The sequence below is a fragment of the Heterocephalus glaber genome, unplaced genomic scaffold (genome assembly GCF_053883595.1).
Source record: "Heterocephalus glaber isolate CG9 unplaced genomic scaffold, H.glaber_assembly_v1.0 deba00001608, whole genome shotgun sequence".
In the NCBI taxonomy this organism is placed as follows: Eukaryota; Metazoa; Chordata; class Mammalia; order Rodentia; family Bathyergidae; genus Heterocephalus; species Heterocephalus glaber.
In genome coordinates, this window is record NW_028258379.1 from 409,816 (window position 1) to 427,017 (window position 17,202).

A 17,202-nucleotide genomic window follows, 5' to 3' on the forward strand; every position below is an offset into this window, starting at 1 on the left:
GGATACAGGATCTGCATTTTGAAACCAGTTCTCTAGGAGATTTGGTTGTTCTGTTCCACAGACCACGTTTTGAGAGACACTGATTTGATGGAGATATTTTTTGTCTCTATGTCTCCTGTTATTTAAGAAGGTTTTACAGTCATTAGGGCTCAATGATCAATACAGTTGATTGCTGAAGATACAATATAAAGTTCTTGTGCAGAGAGGAGCTGACTTAACTTATCCTTACATGATTGAGATTCTTTCACCAGAAAAGGTGTTATGATTTAAATCATATATGGGTTAAAAAGATGCTGTATTCTTTTTACATGAATTATTTTGTGTATTTTAGAAGCAGTATATATGTAATAATTTTCTATTTGTCAGACGTTACAGGGTGCATGGTAAAGATAATTCAAGGTTATTTTAATTTGCATACTTTTTTATTTCAACAATTAACATGGAATTAGTTCTCAATTTAGTATACATTTCCTTGCTTTTTGTAAACAGAATCTACTGAAGATAATTAAATCTCTTCAGGATCATCATTTGTGTTTTTAATTCTTTCAGGTCCTACTTAGGTTAGTTGAATCTCCTATGCTGAATAGCCCCAAAAATGTGTTTGCTCTTTGATTTCCTAAATGGTGTTTAGAGATTTTCCTTTTCCCTCACTGTTACCTGTTATTTCTGTGCCTGCCTGTAGGAGATTTCCTCTAATTTGCCAGGGGGTTGGGAAATCATGTAACAGTACACTCTATAGCAAGTAACAGTAAACAGCATCTGAATGAGGCTTTGAGAGGCCTTTCTAGCATTAAAATGAATGAACTAGGCTGCAATCATTTGCGACATTATTTTAGTGGCTCACGTACCTTTCTCTGGCTTATTTCCTGATCTTTAAATGCAACTGTCAGATCTGTGATCTCAAGATAAGTGACATACAGCTAGAAATCATTTCTCTTGATGTATAAGCTATTGTTTCCCCCAATTGTGTTGGTGTTTTTACATATATTCTTTTTTATAATGTGAAACAGAAGTAGATTAAAATTGAAATGAAAATTTCTCAGGCCAGATTTTTATACAAGATAAAGTGCTTTTAATTCAGTGTTAGTGTGATTTAGAGCTATAAATTAGTTGTATGCCTATGAAATTCCACCCTACAGTCATTCTGAAATAAAGATTTTACAACTAAAAAAAAAAAAAAAAAAAAGTCTTGAGATGGGAAGATTATCCTGAATTATCCAGGTGGGTCTGACATGATCACAGGAGTTCTTACAAGAGGGTGAAAGGCAGTCCAGAAAGAGGCAATTTGATCATGACAGGAGATAGGCATCATTTGGACATAAGCAAAGAAATCTCAAGGCCTGGGGAAGCAGGAAGAGGCAAGGGATGGCTTTGTTCCTGAAGCTGTCAGAGGAAATCAGCCCTGCTGACATCCCGAGTGTGGCCCTATAAGATTCATCTCAGCCTTGACTTCCAGAACTGTAAGAGAAGAACACATGTGTTGTTTTAATCACTAAATTTATGGTGATCTGTGACAGCAGCAACAGGAAACTAACACATGTACCATGAAACTAGTAAATTACGAAGGGGAGAGAGAGAGACAAAGTGCAACAAGAGCTTACTCCCTTGTTTAATTTTATTGAAATATTAACTTGAAAGTAAGGTTTAATTTCATGTATGTAGGCGACAGTTGAAAACTACCTCAGTAAGACACTGAACTACCTCTAATAATTAACTTTTTTGAACTCTGCTAGTAAAAAGGATGTCTGCGGAAAAAGAAAACCTTACATAAAGAATTCTTTTGACAATTTACTAAGAATTCCTGTCATCTATCATAGCTTCCGTAGGAGCTGAGCTCAAGGTGGGCACGGTGGCACACATCTGCAGTCCTAGCTCTCTGGGAGGCTGAGCCAGGAGGACAGCAAGCTGAAGGCCCAGCTTAGGCTTTTTAGCAAGACTCTGCTAAAGAAAATTTAAACGGGCTGAGGAGGTAGTTCATTGTGAAAGCTCTGGGTTCAATCCCCAGCACTGCCCACACACAGACAAGCAAACAAAACAAAAAGCAAAACAAAACAAAACGTAGCACCCTAACATGTCCATCCCTCCTCTATCTCAGGTTTGGGTCGGCTTTCTCTTAGTAACCTCGTTTTAGCCTCATTTCCCTTATCATTAAGTCATCACTGTTCACTCATTAAACATGAAATTACTGAAATATATCCTCTGTATATGTAAAAATACACACACAAACATAGGAACTAAATTACACATAATAGGAATTAAATGATTCCCCTTAACTTTAGTGAATGTGTAAGAACAGTGAGGATTTTGATTTTCAAAAAGGTGAGTATCAGTTCCCAGAAAGATTCTTTAAGACATTATTAAAAAGTTATTTGAGAACACTAAAAAAGAAGTGGTTTTTAGGATGATTTAGGCAAGGTAGGCATTCGCCATAGGAAAGTCCTCTCATTCCAATATGCCACACCCCAGGGCTCCTGGCACCAAGCTCTATTTTCAGAGTGCTCAGTAATAGATGAACAAGTTGGTTAGAAACAATGTTCTTTCCAAATATATATATATGAAAAATAATTAGGATGTACTTTTAAAATTTGTTGCTGAAGTTTACACACCATGGCACTTAGGAGTGTCGCTCTGAGTCAAACAGCCCAGCTGGACAGACTTTCTGGACTGGCTACTGAGTGTTCCTTTGGCTCAACCAGCTCATTAGATATCTCATTTACACAGGGCTGAATTCTGCCTCTGCTTAGCATCAGCTTCTTGTTCATCTGTGAGTACCAAATACAATTCTATCTTTCCCTTCAAATGCTTGGAGAAGCTCTCAGGCCCTCCTTCCAAACTCTTCCTTATGTTCCTAAGTTAAGTATCCATTTTGTTCTTCTCTCTCCTTCACAGCACATTTCTCAGGCAAATCTGTCCGTACTCACTTTCCCTGCTGCAGCTTTTTAACCTGATTTTAAAATGTATTACTCAGAGCAAGCAGATATTTCAGATATCATCTGCTGTAACAGTTGCAATAGCAGGAAGTTGATGCTCTATTTTTAGCCATGTGGCAGGAGAGCTCTTTAGCTTCCTTGAAATGGTTCAAAACAAACCTTTGCATAGCTTTATACAAGGCATTCATAGAAAATGTATGAGAAAAATTTATCACAAAATCAAGCCCCAAGATACTCTAAAAGAGAGATCCTTTCAGGTGGTGGGGAGTCATATAGGGGTTATGTTGGTCCAGTTAGCTGTGCCTGCTCAGCTGCCTGAGAAAGAGCCAGCACTTCTTCCCTACCCCCTTCAAAGGGCCACATGGAGATGTCCTGTGGGCCAGTTCCACACAGATTGCAGGTGTGGAGCTCCCCACATGTAACAAACCAATAATGAGGATAGTTTGGCCACTGCTTTCCTGGCTCCCGATTTCTAAACGTTCAGCCACTTTTTATTTTAAAAATGAGTGGTTGAATTTTTCTAGGACAGAGTATTATCTTAGAGGATTTACACCTTTGAAAATTTGAAGAGTGAGTAGGTATCTCCACTTTCCCAATGCCCACTATCCTCCAGGGTTTTTTGAAGATTATCTACAGCAGTTCTGAAAGTGTTCCTATATTTGTTCATCACCCTGGGGCAAAATTCAGTTGAACTTACGGAATTTAAACCAGAGACAACTAGAATGCAAAAAGACCTCCCTGCCTGACTGTGAGCCAGTGATCAGATGATCACCAGGGCAGAGGATTTGTGCAGCCTCCAGATTCCTTCAGATAAAAGAAGGGTAGCTCTGTGGCTGGCTCTGGTTCCTTCCCGTTTGCTGTAGCAGCCTCAGTATTCTGCTGTGTGTAATGCTTGGTGGACAAAGGCCTTCCCAGAAGTGGCTGAAGATAAATTCGTAGTTATGTCATTTAATTATTAAAATAATGAGCTTCGTTGGGTTTATTCTGCTGGAAATAATCCTATTCCTGTACAACATGAGATCTGTTTGCTTTCTTATTATCACTGAAATACAGTGCCACTGACGCAACTCCTGGGATTTGTCACAATTATGAAGCTAATTACTAGAATGTTGGGCCTTTAATCTAGAGAAGAATACAAATGATATTACAGTGCATCTCTGGTATCATTCTCCCCTTCTCCTTTGAGTTTGGTGGGGCGATTTCACCCCAGCTCCCTAGTGCAATCAAACACAGATTGCTCTAAATTCTGCCACATGAATTGATGACTTCACATTGACCAGATAAGGGGAAGTCAGGACATTTGTTCACTGGTCATGAGGGAAAAGATATCTTCTTGTTGGGCCAGGGATTTAGCTCAGTGATTCTGCTGCCTGCCTTGCAAGCACAAGGTCCCGAGTTCAATCCCCCCTACCAAATAATAATAATAATAATAATAATAATAATAATAATATATCTTCTTGCTCTGGCTGCTATTGCACACATCTACAAGGGCTGGTCAAAAAATATGGTGTATGTTTAAATTTAAAAAAAAATTGTTACAGAAAAGACATAATGTCATTAATCCTCCTCAGAGTATGTCCCTTCAAGCAAACACAACTTATTATTCTAGCCACTTTCTGAAGCAGTTCTGAAAGTCCTCTTTCATGAGTGCTTTTACAAGTTATGATGGAAAATATGATGAATCCTGCTGCTGACTACCATCCAATGGAAAGGCAGGCTTTTAAAAACATTAGAGTGTGTTCTCATTCACCTTATTCACTGGATCTCTCAAAGTCAAAATTACCATGAAAGGGAACATTTTGCATCAATTCAGGACATCGAGGCAGCCATAATAGCACAACTAAAGACACAAAAGAGGACTTACACAAGAGAACTTCTAGAATTGCTTCAGAAAGTGGCAAGAATGATGGGATAAGGATTAATGGTAATGTATTCTTGCACTTGGGAGGCAAGCATGGTGCCACCAAGCAAAATCCTTGGCATTGGAAATGTATTCATTTTTAAAAATTGAAACATTCACCATATTTTTTAGTCCCACCTAATATCAGTCAAGGGGAAAACTAGTTGAAGATAAGACTTTACACTGGAATAAGTCCTTGTTAGAACTGAAACCTGAAATTCACACTACTTTAGGACTGGCATTTCTGAAATTTCCACAGGAAAATTAAACCCTAATAGCCTTAAGACAGACATTGTAAGTAACAAATTAAGCTCTCTCTTAGGCATCTAGAACCATGACAAGAGGGTTAATCCATAAGAAAGCTGTAACAATTATAAACAAATGTATGTTATCCTTGGGAGAACTAATAAAACAGTCACTCAAAATCACTTCCTGTGTTCTGTGACTCAATTAAGGCACCCTGGATTAAAAGAAGTAGTTTGATGTTCTAGTTGGGTGGTTTAATAAATCATCTCTATTGTTTAAACTAGTTTGAGTCAAGATATGTCTCACAGCTGAAAGCATCCTGATACAGGGACCAACATTCTTTTGGAGTTTTTTTTTTTATACTCCATCTGTTGCTCAATTTACAATTTAAAAAATTAGTGGAAAATCTAGCTCAGTAGATGCAGACTTGTAGATTATCTGCTGAATCTGTTTTCCATTCATTTATTTCTAAGACATTCAAGAGGTACTGAACAATGACAAGAGGGTCAACCTATAAGAAAGCTATAACAACTATAAACAAATGTATAAATAACAACAGAGATTGAAAGTACATGAGAGGGCCTGGATGTTGTCCATTGCTTTTTTAAGCATCTACTAAGATCATCATGAAATTTTTGTCCTACAGTTTAATAATGTGATTGATGGATATTCAAATGTCAATCTAACCTTGCAATCCTGGGATAAATGGTATGATAATGGTGGTAATTGTTTATAATTGTTTATTGTTGAATTGTCTATTTCTTTCTGCATAAAAATATGTGACAAAGTAGCAAAAGGAGAAAAGTTCCTCAATGTGAAGAGAGGATGTACTAAAAACACAGAGCCAATACTCCTGGGAAAGATTGCATCATTTCCTCCTAAGATCAGGAAGAGGACAAGGACCTCCACTCTCAGCACATCTATTCAACACTTTACTGGCCACAAGAGCCAGGGAAGTTAGGTAAGGCAGATGAAATAAACAGTATCCAGGCTAGAAAGGAAGTAAAACTATTTGCACTTACAGATGACATGATGTTGTATATGGAAAATCCCACAGAATCCATTAAAATTCTATTAGAATTAACAAGTTCAGTTAGTTTGCAGGATGAAAACTCAATATAAAACTCAGTTGTATTTCTTTACACCAGCAATGAATAATCCAAAGTGAAATTAAGAATTCTATTTACATATTGTAAAAGTGCATCGAAAAGAACAAATCACTTAGGAAGTAATTCACCCCAAAAAAGTGCAAAACTTTTACTCTGAAAATTACAACATGTTGCTGAAATCAATGAAAAACACCTAAACAAGTGGAAGAACATTTGTATTCACTGTTTGGAAGATTTACTATTGTTAAGATGACAATAGCCTTAAACTGACGTATAGCGTCGATGACATCCCTATCCAAATCTCAGTGGATTTTCCTGCAAAAACTGACAAACTAATTTTAAAATCCATATGGAAATGCAAGGGCCCCAGGGACATTCTTGGAAAATAATAAAACTGGAAGGCTCATGCTCCCCAATTTCAAAACTCACTATCACAGTGCTGTAATAAACAAGGTAGTGTGGCAAAAAAAGAAAATAAGAAAAAAACACATATCCTGGAATAGAATTGAGAGTCTGGAAATAAATCCTCATATTCATGATCCAATGATTTTTTTAACAAGAGTCTCAATATAATTCAGTAAGGAAAGAACAGTCTTTTAAAAAATAGACATCTACATGAAAAAGATTGAGTAGTACTTCTCACACTATACATAAAAGTTAATTCAAAATAAATGTAAATAAAAGAGCTAAAAATATTTAACTTTTTGAAAAAAACAAACATATAAATCTTTGAAACCTTGGGGTATGCCTACCTAGATAGGACAATGAAAGCATCAGAAATAAAGCAAACAAAATAGGGAAGTTAGTCTTCATAAAAATTAAAAATTTGGGGACATCAAAGAAAGTGAAAAGACAACACACAAAAGGGGAGAAAAGGCTGGGGATTTAGCTCAGTGATTCTGCTGCCTGCTTTGCAAGCACAAGGTCCTGAGTTTGATCCCAGTACAAAAAAAAAAAAAAAAAAAAAAAAAAAGGGAGAAAACATTGGCAATCTAGATACCTGATAAGAACTTGTATTTAAAATATACAAAAAATTCTTACAAGTCTACAACAAAATGACGAATACTTCAATTTTAAGATGGGCAAAAATTTGAATGAGCATTTCTCTAAAGAAGGTATATAAATGGCCAATGAGCACATAAAAAGATATTCAACATTGTTAATCCTGAGGGAAATGCAAGCCCAGACCACAGTAAGGTACCATGTCACACCTATTAGGGTGGCTAGTATTAAAAACAAAACAAATAAGCATAAAAAATATTGTGAGAATGCATAGAAATTGGAATCTATCAGATACATTGCTGATAACAATGCAAAATAGTGCAGCTACTTCAGAAAACTTTTTGATACTTTGTATCATCTAGCACTTTCACTCCCAGGTAAATATCCAAGAGATGAAAACAAATGTCCACATAAAACTCATACACTAAGTTCATAATAGTATTACTCATTATAGCTAAAAAATATGGGCAGTTCAAATGCCTGTTTCTTGATAAACAAATAAAATGCGGTATGTCTATACAACTGAACGTTATTTAGCAATAAAAGGAAAGAAGTACCAATACATTATATAACATGGATGAACCTCAAAAATATCATGCTGAGCCAAAGAAGTCAGTTGAAAAAGACCACATATTTTATGCTTCTACTTATACAAAATGTCCAAAATAGACCAATCCAAAGAAATGGAAAATAAATCAGTGTTTGTTCAAGGAATAAAGAGCAACTGCTAGAGGTTTCTTTATAGTGGACTGTTTTTTAGAATGAAGTTAGATAATATGGATGACTATGCAAGTCTGTTAATATACTAAAAAACGCTAAATTTTTGTATATTTTAAAGGGTAAGTTGTATGGTATATAAGAGACATTTTGAAATGTTATAAAAAGCAAAGATACTAAACAGGTTTTATAATTTTGATTTATCATTTACTCTCTCAAGCTTTAATATTAGCATGCTTGTGATATGAACGTTTTTTTCCCTTAAATTCTTTTATTGGTACATTTTAGGTATACAGTACGTTTACATTTATCATTGAGTGCTTGTACCTGTACATGATGAATCTTGGTTCTTATTTTTTCCCCTTTCCCTGTCCTCCCTTCACCCCCTCCACCCTTCCCTATTTACAAAGACTTTGTTTCCATTTTTCCCTCTTCTCATAATTTTTCCTTTCCCTTCTTTCCTTTCCCCTTCCCACCCACTTCCCCTACCTCTTTGGACCTTTTCTTCCTATTTCAAATTGTGAAATGAGCTTTTAAAGGCATGTAATGTTGATCTTCCCATTTAGGGAAACTAAATTTCAAAAGATTAATTTTTAATGAATTCTAAAACTTGTCATATTAGATACATAAGTCAAAATATTGAAAGTATGAGATTGAAAAATAATAGACCTTAGGCTTATAAATTTATTTCATAACTACAAAGATTAGTTTAAAAAACTGATGTTAAAAGCATGGAAAAGTAAAACTTATCATTGTTTATTTTGTTAACCTGAAATGTTATGAAGAAAAGTAAAACAGTTTGTTTGATTTGGCTGAACACATACTAATTACTTGAAAATAAGCCCACTTACAAAAATAGTATGCTTAGAACACTTGTCTAGTGATTTAGACATAATTATGAAATATTCTGAATTTTCACATTTGCTGTCCTGAGATTGCTGAATTAGTTAACACAGACTCAAGCACATTTCTATCCTACTTTCGCTAAGTTAAGTCACAAATGTGCATTTACCCATGCATTTTAAAAACAGTTAATAGTTAACTCTCTTATGTTATATTTTCTAGGAAAAAGATATATAGGAAGTTTATTGTGAAGTAGTTTTGGGAATAAACATGAGTTAAGAAACCAAGACAGAGTAAAAAGAGAGTTGAACTGTGATAAAATTGCAAAAAAAAAAAAAAAATGACAGCAAGGAGACCCTGATGTGTGTGCTCCTGTGGGATGTGGGTGTCCCTGGGGAGAAGGCATCCCCTTGCATGAAGAAATGTCTTTCCCCTGAGAGCAGCCCTCAGGAGAGATTTACTATGAGGTATCAGTAGCAATTCTGGCAGCTGGGGAAATCAATGTCTTGGTCCTGACGTGGGTATTTGGACAGGACATCATAGTATTCACCCTAGTCCACCTCTCAAAGCACTTGAATCCATTGGCTTTGTATAAAACATTCACACCATGTGGGTCTCACCTCCTTCCGCTCAGTCTCTTTTCCTAGAGGAAGTTACTGAGATGCAGTGTAGCTCCTCTGCAGCTGATCTCAGGGCTACAGGTAATATTTAACATCTTGCTCCACTCACTTATTCTGAATGCCCTCCACCCTGGGCTGGTACCTCCCCAGTCTACGTGGCCTACCTGTGGAGAGGCCCATTCTCTCAATTCTTCTTAATCAGAATCCCTGCTCACTATGCCTTCGTGGGGCCAAGATGTGGCATTGTTCCTCTACTAAAATTAGGAGAATGTTAAGAGATGACCCCGTGTAGAACATGGAGTCAAACTATTCTTTCTTTTCCTGTGGTGTAACAGTAGTACTGCTTTCCAAAAAGCCTGCACTTGTTAGAAATGCATTCCAAATGTCCCACTGTGTTCTCACACCTGGGGGGCCAGCATTTCAGAGTCCATACTTTGTCCTTCTCTGAACCTCATGGCATGACCATTAGTGTCTCAGTGCGTACCATGCAAACTGACATTGCTTTCAAATCGGATCATTTATATCTTTTCAGCGTAGTGCCAACAACCAGAAAACCAACATATAATTTCAGAAATGTTGAGAAGTTCTCCAAAAGTGGAGAGCATGTTCAGGAGGCACGTCTTCTTCCTTATTCTCATCTTAGCTATGTTATCTTGGGATGAAGTTGGTCGTGTTGTGTCCTCCAAAGGAGTAGTTTAAATTTTAAGGGATCAGGAGGAAAATTTCATTCCATGTTAACTTACATATTGGTTTCACATAATTAGAGTGGATATTTATTCAGTTATCCACCAAAACATATATTTTAAGGTATAAAGTTTGTGTTGGGAGTCTGTGACATACTGGTTGTTAAATATTTTGCGTATCACATCTCCTGCAGTCTGATAATTAAAAGATAAATTTTAAGTACACAAAGTTGATTAGTCTTTCTGGCACTGAAGTCAAAGAGCCAATCTGGAAAATATTTAGAAATTATCTGACAGCATTGACCTCCAGTTCACCGCTGTTACCGGTGTAAATGCTTTGGTACACAAGAGGTTTTTTTGTATGTGGTAGAGAAGATAAGCTATTATTATCTAGTTCAGGCTAAATGCAACATTCTATGTTTAATTTCAGATTATTTTTTTCTTTCATCAATCCCAATTATTGATTTAACACAAAATCCATTTTTGAGTCTGACTTTTTTGCCCTATATGTTACTCAGGAATTTTTTTTGTAGATAGGTTGATCAAATAGACTTTTTAATAGCCTGAAAAAATATGTAGGCCTGCAGTAATATAAAAATATTGCCCAATGAAGAAAGCAAGAGAAAAAATACAGAATTGGAAAAAAATTTTGCAACAGCTATATTTTAATATGGTACAGTAGTTCATTTATACTTATTTGGATTTATGGATAGCACTTAATAATGTATGAAAGGAATACCATGACAATAGAACAAACTAAGAATTTATCTGCAACCTAACTTACTATATTTAGTAAATGTTATGCTTCCCCCCAGTATGTGTTCCATGAGACAAAAAAAAAAAATCTCACCCATTTCACTGCTTTCCACTAGGGTCTAAGAGCTTGGCATATAGATGCTCAATTAATAGATGTCAGACCCATAATTACTGTAGAAATTTGTATTGTCTGTCTGATACTCCACGTAACAGCCAACTGATCCCTCTCTTCCCTTCCTCCTCTGTCTCCTCCTTCTTTTCTCTTTATCTCCTCTTCCTCTCCCTCTCTCTCTCTCTCTCATTTAATCCAGAGCTTCACATCTCACACAAGCTAGTCCTTACTCCTCTTTAGTTACTTCTGCTCTTCCCTCCATTCCTTTCTCCCTTCAAAGTATCTCACAGGAAGTTTAGGAGAAACCCATTAGAAAATGTTTGGTAGTAAAAAGAAAGCGGAAGGCTTACACACGATTACATTTTCTATTCCTCTTTTTATCAAATTAAGGAAACTGAATTTGCACAAATTTGTTGAATTTTTTAAAAGGTGTTATACTGTTAAAGGGCGTGTTGTGTAATTAAGAAGTGGAATCCACAGCTGAGTATATTCTGCTCCAGCCAAGGCTGGCACAACTCCCTCTTGCGCATGAAGAGGTGAGTCTATGTGTAAGTTAAAAGCAGCTTTCCTGAAAGCTCCTGTCCTTCCCGCCAGGCAGAGGGGAGGGCAGAAAAGGCTGCAGGTGTTCACACTGCTGAAGGGGTGGATGTGGTGCTGGCAGAGGGGGAGAGCTGCAGCTTTTGGGCAGGCTAAACATGCTCAGGGAACCAGGTTCTTCAGGTGTACAGGGGCCATTGGCGAGTCTTGGTGAGCTCAGGACCACTGGACAGGTGGACAGGAGAGATGCAGGCAGGGATACCTTGCTATTCCGGGCAAATAGATACAGTCCTGATCTTCACTAAGTGTAACCCAGAAATCCTTTAAAAACATGACAAGGACCAGCTTTATTATGACTTTTGAAATGTAATATTGTTGCTGACGTTCCAAAGGATGGAAAACAGAGATGCACCCAGCAGCAAAGGTTGATAAGGACGAGAGAAGCATGGTCACAGGTACTAACTGTTCTCCTCTCTCATTTCACCCCACCTTCTCCTCTGTCAGACTCAAGCCTCCATCTGGCCTTCTTCTCTCCCTATCCACTACCGTAGCGGCCTACTAGCCCTGCTCTGCTGGCATCTACCTGGCTAAGTGATCTAGAAAGAATTATTTATTTGGGTCTTGATTTCTTCTTTGATGGGATGGGAATGGTAGTGTGTAGCTAATAGTCACAACATCAGTGTAAAAATCCAAAGAAAAGACTGAAACTCATTAAATGCTAGCTACATTCAAAATTCCCCACTGTAGAAAAGAATAAAGTCTTGTAAGGTTAAAAATTAAATTACGGGGCCAGGATTTAGCTCAGTGGTTTCACCACCTGTTGCACAAGTGCAAGGACCCGAACTCAATCCCCAGTACCAAAAAGAAAAAAAAAAAGAAAAAGAAAACAAATCAAATTACAATTTGAACTGTGTTTTCAAAAAATGTAAGAATTTGCCTCTCAGTTGCCTTGACATGTTCCATCTACACATTATATGTTATGAACTAAGTGATATAAATGCAAAGTTATTTGAACATTTTATAGCACTGAAATCCTATTTATTCCAAGTTCTTTTCCAGAGAATTAAAGAAGAAAAAGCTAATGTTAATATTATACAGTGGAAGGGATCTTAATACTAACAATTTTTATGTATATGTTTAGTCTCATTTCCTATTATTAAAATACATTTATGGCTATTTAGACATGGTAATTATCAATATTTTAAGTATCACATCATTCAATAAGAAGCATTTACTGTTTTGATTTTAAAGGATGATATTAAAGTAATGCCATGTCTGTATTGTAGATTAGGTAAGGAGCTACTATACAGCTAGTCATGTTTTACCTTATCGGTAAAGAATTTTATCCAAAGTTAATCTTTCTTTTTTGACTCAGAAAGCCAAAGATAACATGTTACAACTCTTGAATCAAATATAATAATGGAAGCACAAGGAAATTTCCTTTTGTTTTAATTACCTACTTCCACCTTCCCTCCCCCACAAAAAAAAGAAACTTTGTCTTGTTTACCTAGCACTAATACAATACTTTTTATGTGATAATGACAGTGAAACTGTTGTCAACAATAATGTCAAAGTAAAAAAAAATAATGTCAAAGTATTTACAGATCATAAAAGTTTAATGCACCATGATGTGTTGTTTTTAACATGTTTAAGTGGAGGAAAAAAATAATAGTGAAAATTGGAAAAAAACCCCATAAAAATGGTTGTTTCCTTTTTGCAAAATTGTTGTGCTTGATAAGGGAGCCTCCTTGTGGGGGATTAGTGCTATTTCAAGCTTTGAAATAAGCGAACTATTTAAATTTTTCCCCCTTTGTCATGGGAGGATACTTAGTAATGAAGTATGTGCTATCAAGCAAATATGTCCTTGTCTGTGGACCCCTGACATCCAGGAATTAGCAGGAACTAAATGATTTCCAGGAAAGAGACAACTATATGCTGTGTCTTCTTTGTCATCCTCATAGCTATATATAAAGCAATGTTAATCTTTTTCATTCAAACTGATTGCTATGTTCTTTGCAGAGAAAGCAAGATGACTCCCAATTGCTTTTACTTTTAAGTTGTTTCATGGGGTGGATCCTTGAACAATGATAGACATTTTTCCATTAATCTAGAAGTTACTTTCTACTTTTAAACAGCAAGCATGGAGCACATAGGGTATGTTCCTCTGAGCAGAAAAGTGGCAGTGTTTTGGAGAGACAGATGCTAGCCACTTAGATGAGCCAGCTCAATTTTGTCAATGAACATGACAACAAATTTGAGAATCTGGTAATGTGTTCTTTCTTAACTGGCGATACAGGGAGCCCCACCGGAGGAGGAGTCAGTGCGACAGGTGAATAATTAGATTATTCTTTACTCAGTCACTCACATGTGTAAAACAGAATATTGGATGTGAAAATCACATTCAATCAGAATGTGAAAATGATCTGCAAGAGACACAGAGAGTGATAATATAATGGTATAATTAAAAGTAAAAAGATAAGACTGGTTTATTTATAATGTAGACAAAATTTTCCAGGAATTTTTTTAACTGGATAAATACACAACTCAGAAGTGTTCCCATACTGTTGTATATTTTCAAGGCCAGAAACTCAGGCCTCCCTCAGAGGCTGTAAGGCAGAAAAGGCAGTATCTCCAGCCAGCAGTTCTGAAAAAGCAGAGGGCCCATTGCATCTCCTAAATAAACAGATGATTTCATTCCCTCCGAGGCCAGACACAAGGATTTTCTCCTCTCTTCTCCAACACAGACTGTTCAGAATGATCTTTTGTGATTTATTTTTAGCATTTATTTTAAAAAGCCATACATGCTGTATTGCTTCACTTTCCTGTTACTAGGACACAATACCCAACACACAAAATTTGAAGGAGTAGAGGGTTAATTTAGCTCACAGTTTCGTAGGGTTCAGTTCATGGACAGCTGGTTCCATGAAACACCATGGTGGTGGTGAGGAGCAAAGTTGCTCACTTCCTTGCAGCCAGGAAGTAGAGCACAGAGGAAGAGTGCCAGTGAGAGAGATATTTTCAGGGACACACTTCTTCCAACTAGACCACACTGATGAGTATAGTGCTCCATGATCTCTCACAAACATCTCTTTATTCAATCAAGTTAACAATTAAGATTAACTGGCACATATACTAATTATAAAAATAGAGTACATTATTAACAGCAGAAAAGTACCTACAATTTTTGTTTGGTTAAAATATTATTATATGGTACTAATAATATTATATGGCAGATGTCCTCCAAAGTTATTCCAGTGAAAGTTTGTTTTAAAATATATTATTTTATAATAGATTTTTGTCTTTAATAAAACATCATAGATAAAATTTCATATCAATAATAGAGCTTCTATAATAAGATCAGCATTTGTGAAGGCATCAGGCTAAGTCCTTTACATGCATATAATATAAATTACTCCCTCGTTCTCCGTGGGCCATTTTTCCAACATTGACAATGGAAGGTGATCTTCCCATGTTGAATTGTGGACCAGAGTATCTTAGTTACTTTCTTGTTACTGAGACGAGAGGAACCTTGCATATGGGATGGCAAACAGGAAGCAGAGAGAGATCAAGGGAGGAGGAATGGAGACAGACCACATCCCCAGTAATTCACCTCTTCTGTCCAGGCTTCACATCCCACATCACATTTAGCTATCAACTTATCAGTGGGCTGATCCACTAATACACATCACACACACACACACACACACACACACACACACACACACACCATAATCCAATCACCTCTGCAAAGCCCCACCTATGAGTGTATGAGGCTTTGGGGGGACATGTCGATATAAACCACAACAGACTATCAGAAAGAAGGCATTGTGTGATAGTGGGAACAGAAGTCTGGATGTGATTTCACTATAAAACTTTGGTATAGATTTATGGGCTGCATATGTGTAGAAAAATTATCAGGAGATCTTGGGATGAGTGGCTACTGTAGAACTGAGACATGAACAGAGATAAGTAGAATTACACTTGGCAGGATAATGCTGGAGTTACAACTGCCAGAGTGGAGACACGTCACTGAGCACTTTGGGCTTCAGTGAAGATAACAGAAAGACTGAACCTTAGGGAAAAAACACACCCTAAAATAACAGGAATATCATGTAGCCCGTTTCAAAAAAGAATGACAAACCTTTCAACATTATGACATGAAACAATTTCCAGGATGTTTGTTAAATGAAAAAACCAATTTGGAGTATAGTTTTTAGTTTGTTAACTTTTATGGAGAAAAGGGAGAAAATTAAGAAAATATGCCTTTGGTTGTATTAGCATAAAGAAGAAAAAATGAATGAAAGTGGTTGCCTGAAAGAGGTGAGGACACACAACAGCACAGATGTGGGCAAGAGACTTTCATCTTTGTTGAAAGATGGTTTAGATGATTCTTGGTTGTCAATTTTTTTCTTTCGTCACTGCTTTGAGTCTGTTTTCCTACTGCCTTCTGGCACTCCACTGTTTCTCATGAGAGTCAGTCACTTACCTTATTAAGGTTCCTGTGTGTGTAATAAGTTGTTTTTCATTTTCTTGGTTTCATGATGTTTCCTTGTCTTTGGCTTTCGGCGTACTGTGATGTTCCTGCATGTATCTCTTCGTGCTTATCCTGAAGTTTACTGAGTTTGTTGAATAGGAAAATTACTTCTTTTAAATTCAGATTTGGGGAGTTTTCAGCCATTGTTTCTTCCCGTCTCCTTTCTGCTCTTTTCTGTCTCTTCATCTGGTGGTTGCATTAGACATAAGTTGGTGTCCTCACTGGTGTTCCACAAATCTTTGAGGCTACATTCATGCTTCCTCACTCTTTTCTCTCTTCTCCAGATTGCACAATCTCTTTTGAATCATAACCAAGTTCACTAATTCTTTCTTCTACCACTTCAAGCCATTCAAGTGAATTTTTAATTTCAGTTATTGTATCTTTTAATGGGCAGAATCTCCATGTCTTTTTTATTTCTATCTCTATTGATACTCTATTGATAAGACATTATCGATATGCCTTTTACTCCTCTAAGCATAAGTTTTTTTTTTTAATTCCTTGAACATATTTATAATGGCTACTTTAAAGACTTTGGCTCTGAAATCTGACATTTTGTCCCTCTTGAAGGCAATTTCTGTAACTAGATAGGTGGGCAACTGTAGCTTCCTGGATATGGGTTCCCACCCTCCCCTCTCCAGGGCCTGCTCTTGCTTATCTGTTTAGCCACTGGCTGGACTAATTTGGGGAAGTCATTTTGCTCTGCAATGTGAAGCCTCAGCGGTAGTCCTCAGCCCTCCCTGGAGATACCCAAGTCACTCTCAGATGACAGTGTTTTTAGTAGGCATCTCTTTGTCCTTTCTCCAGTCATACATAATGGTCACTCATTTCTGGCTAATGGCTCTGTTGTTATCGACAATGCTCTGAGGACTACATAAATTACTTCACAGTCTGATCAAATTGCCTGGGTAAAATTTCTGAGGTCAGTGTCTGTTCTGATGGAAATCAGAAGGATCCTCTTGGCTGTGTCATTTCCCAGTTCTCTCTGGAAATCTACTGCCTATCATCTTGCTGTCATCTCTCAGGAAGCTATTAGACTCCTCTTAATTACTTACTACCAAAACTCCACTATTTTTGGCAATTCTCTTAGGCTTGAACTTCTCCATATTCTGCTTCAAATAAAGTTAGTTCTTTTGGAGAAAGCATCAGTCTGTCTGTTTGAAGGCCAGTCTCTACTACTGGACAAGTTCCCTGAGCCACAGCTCTGATGCCAGGG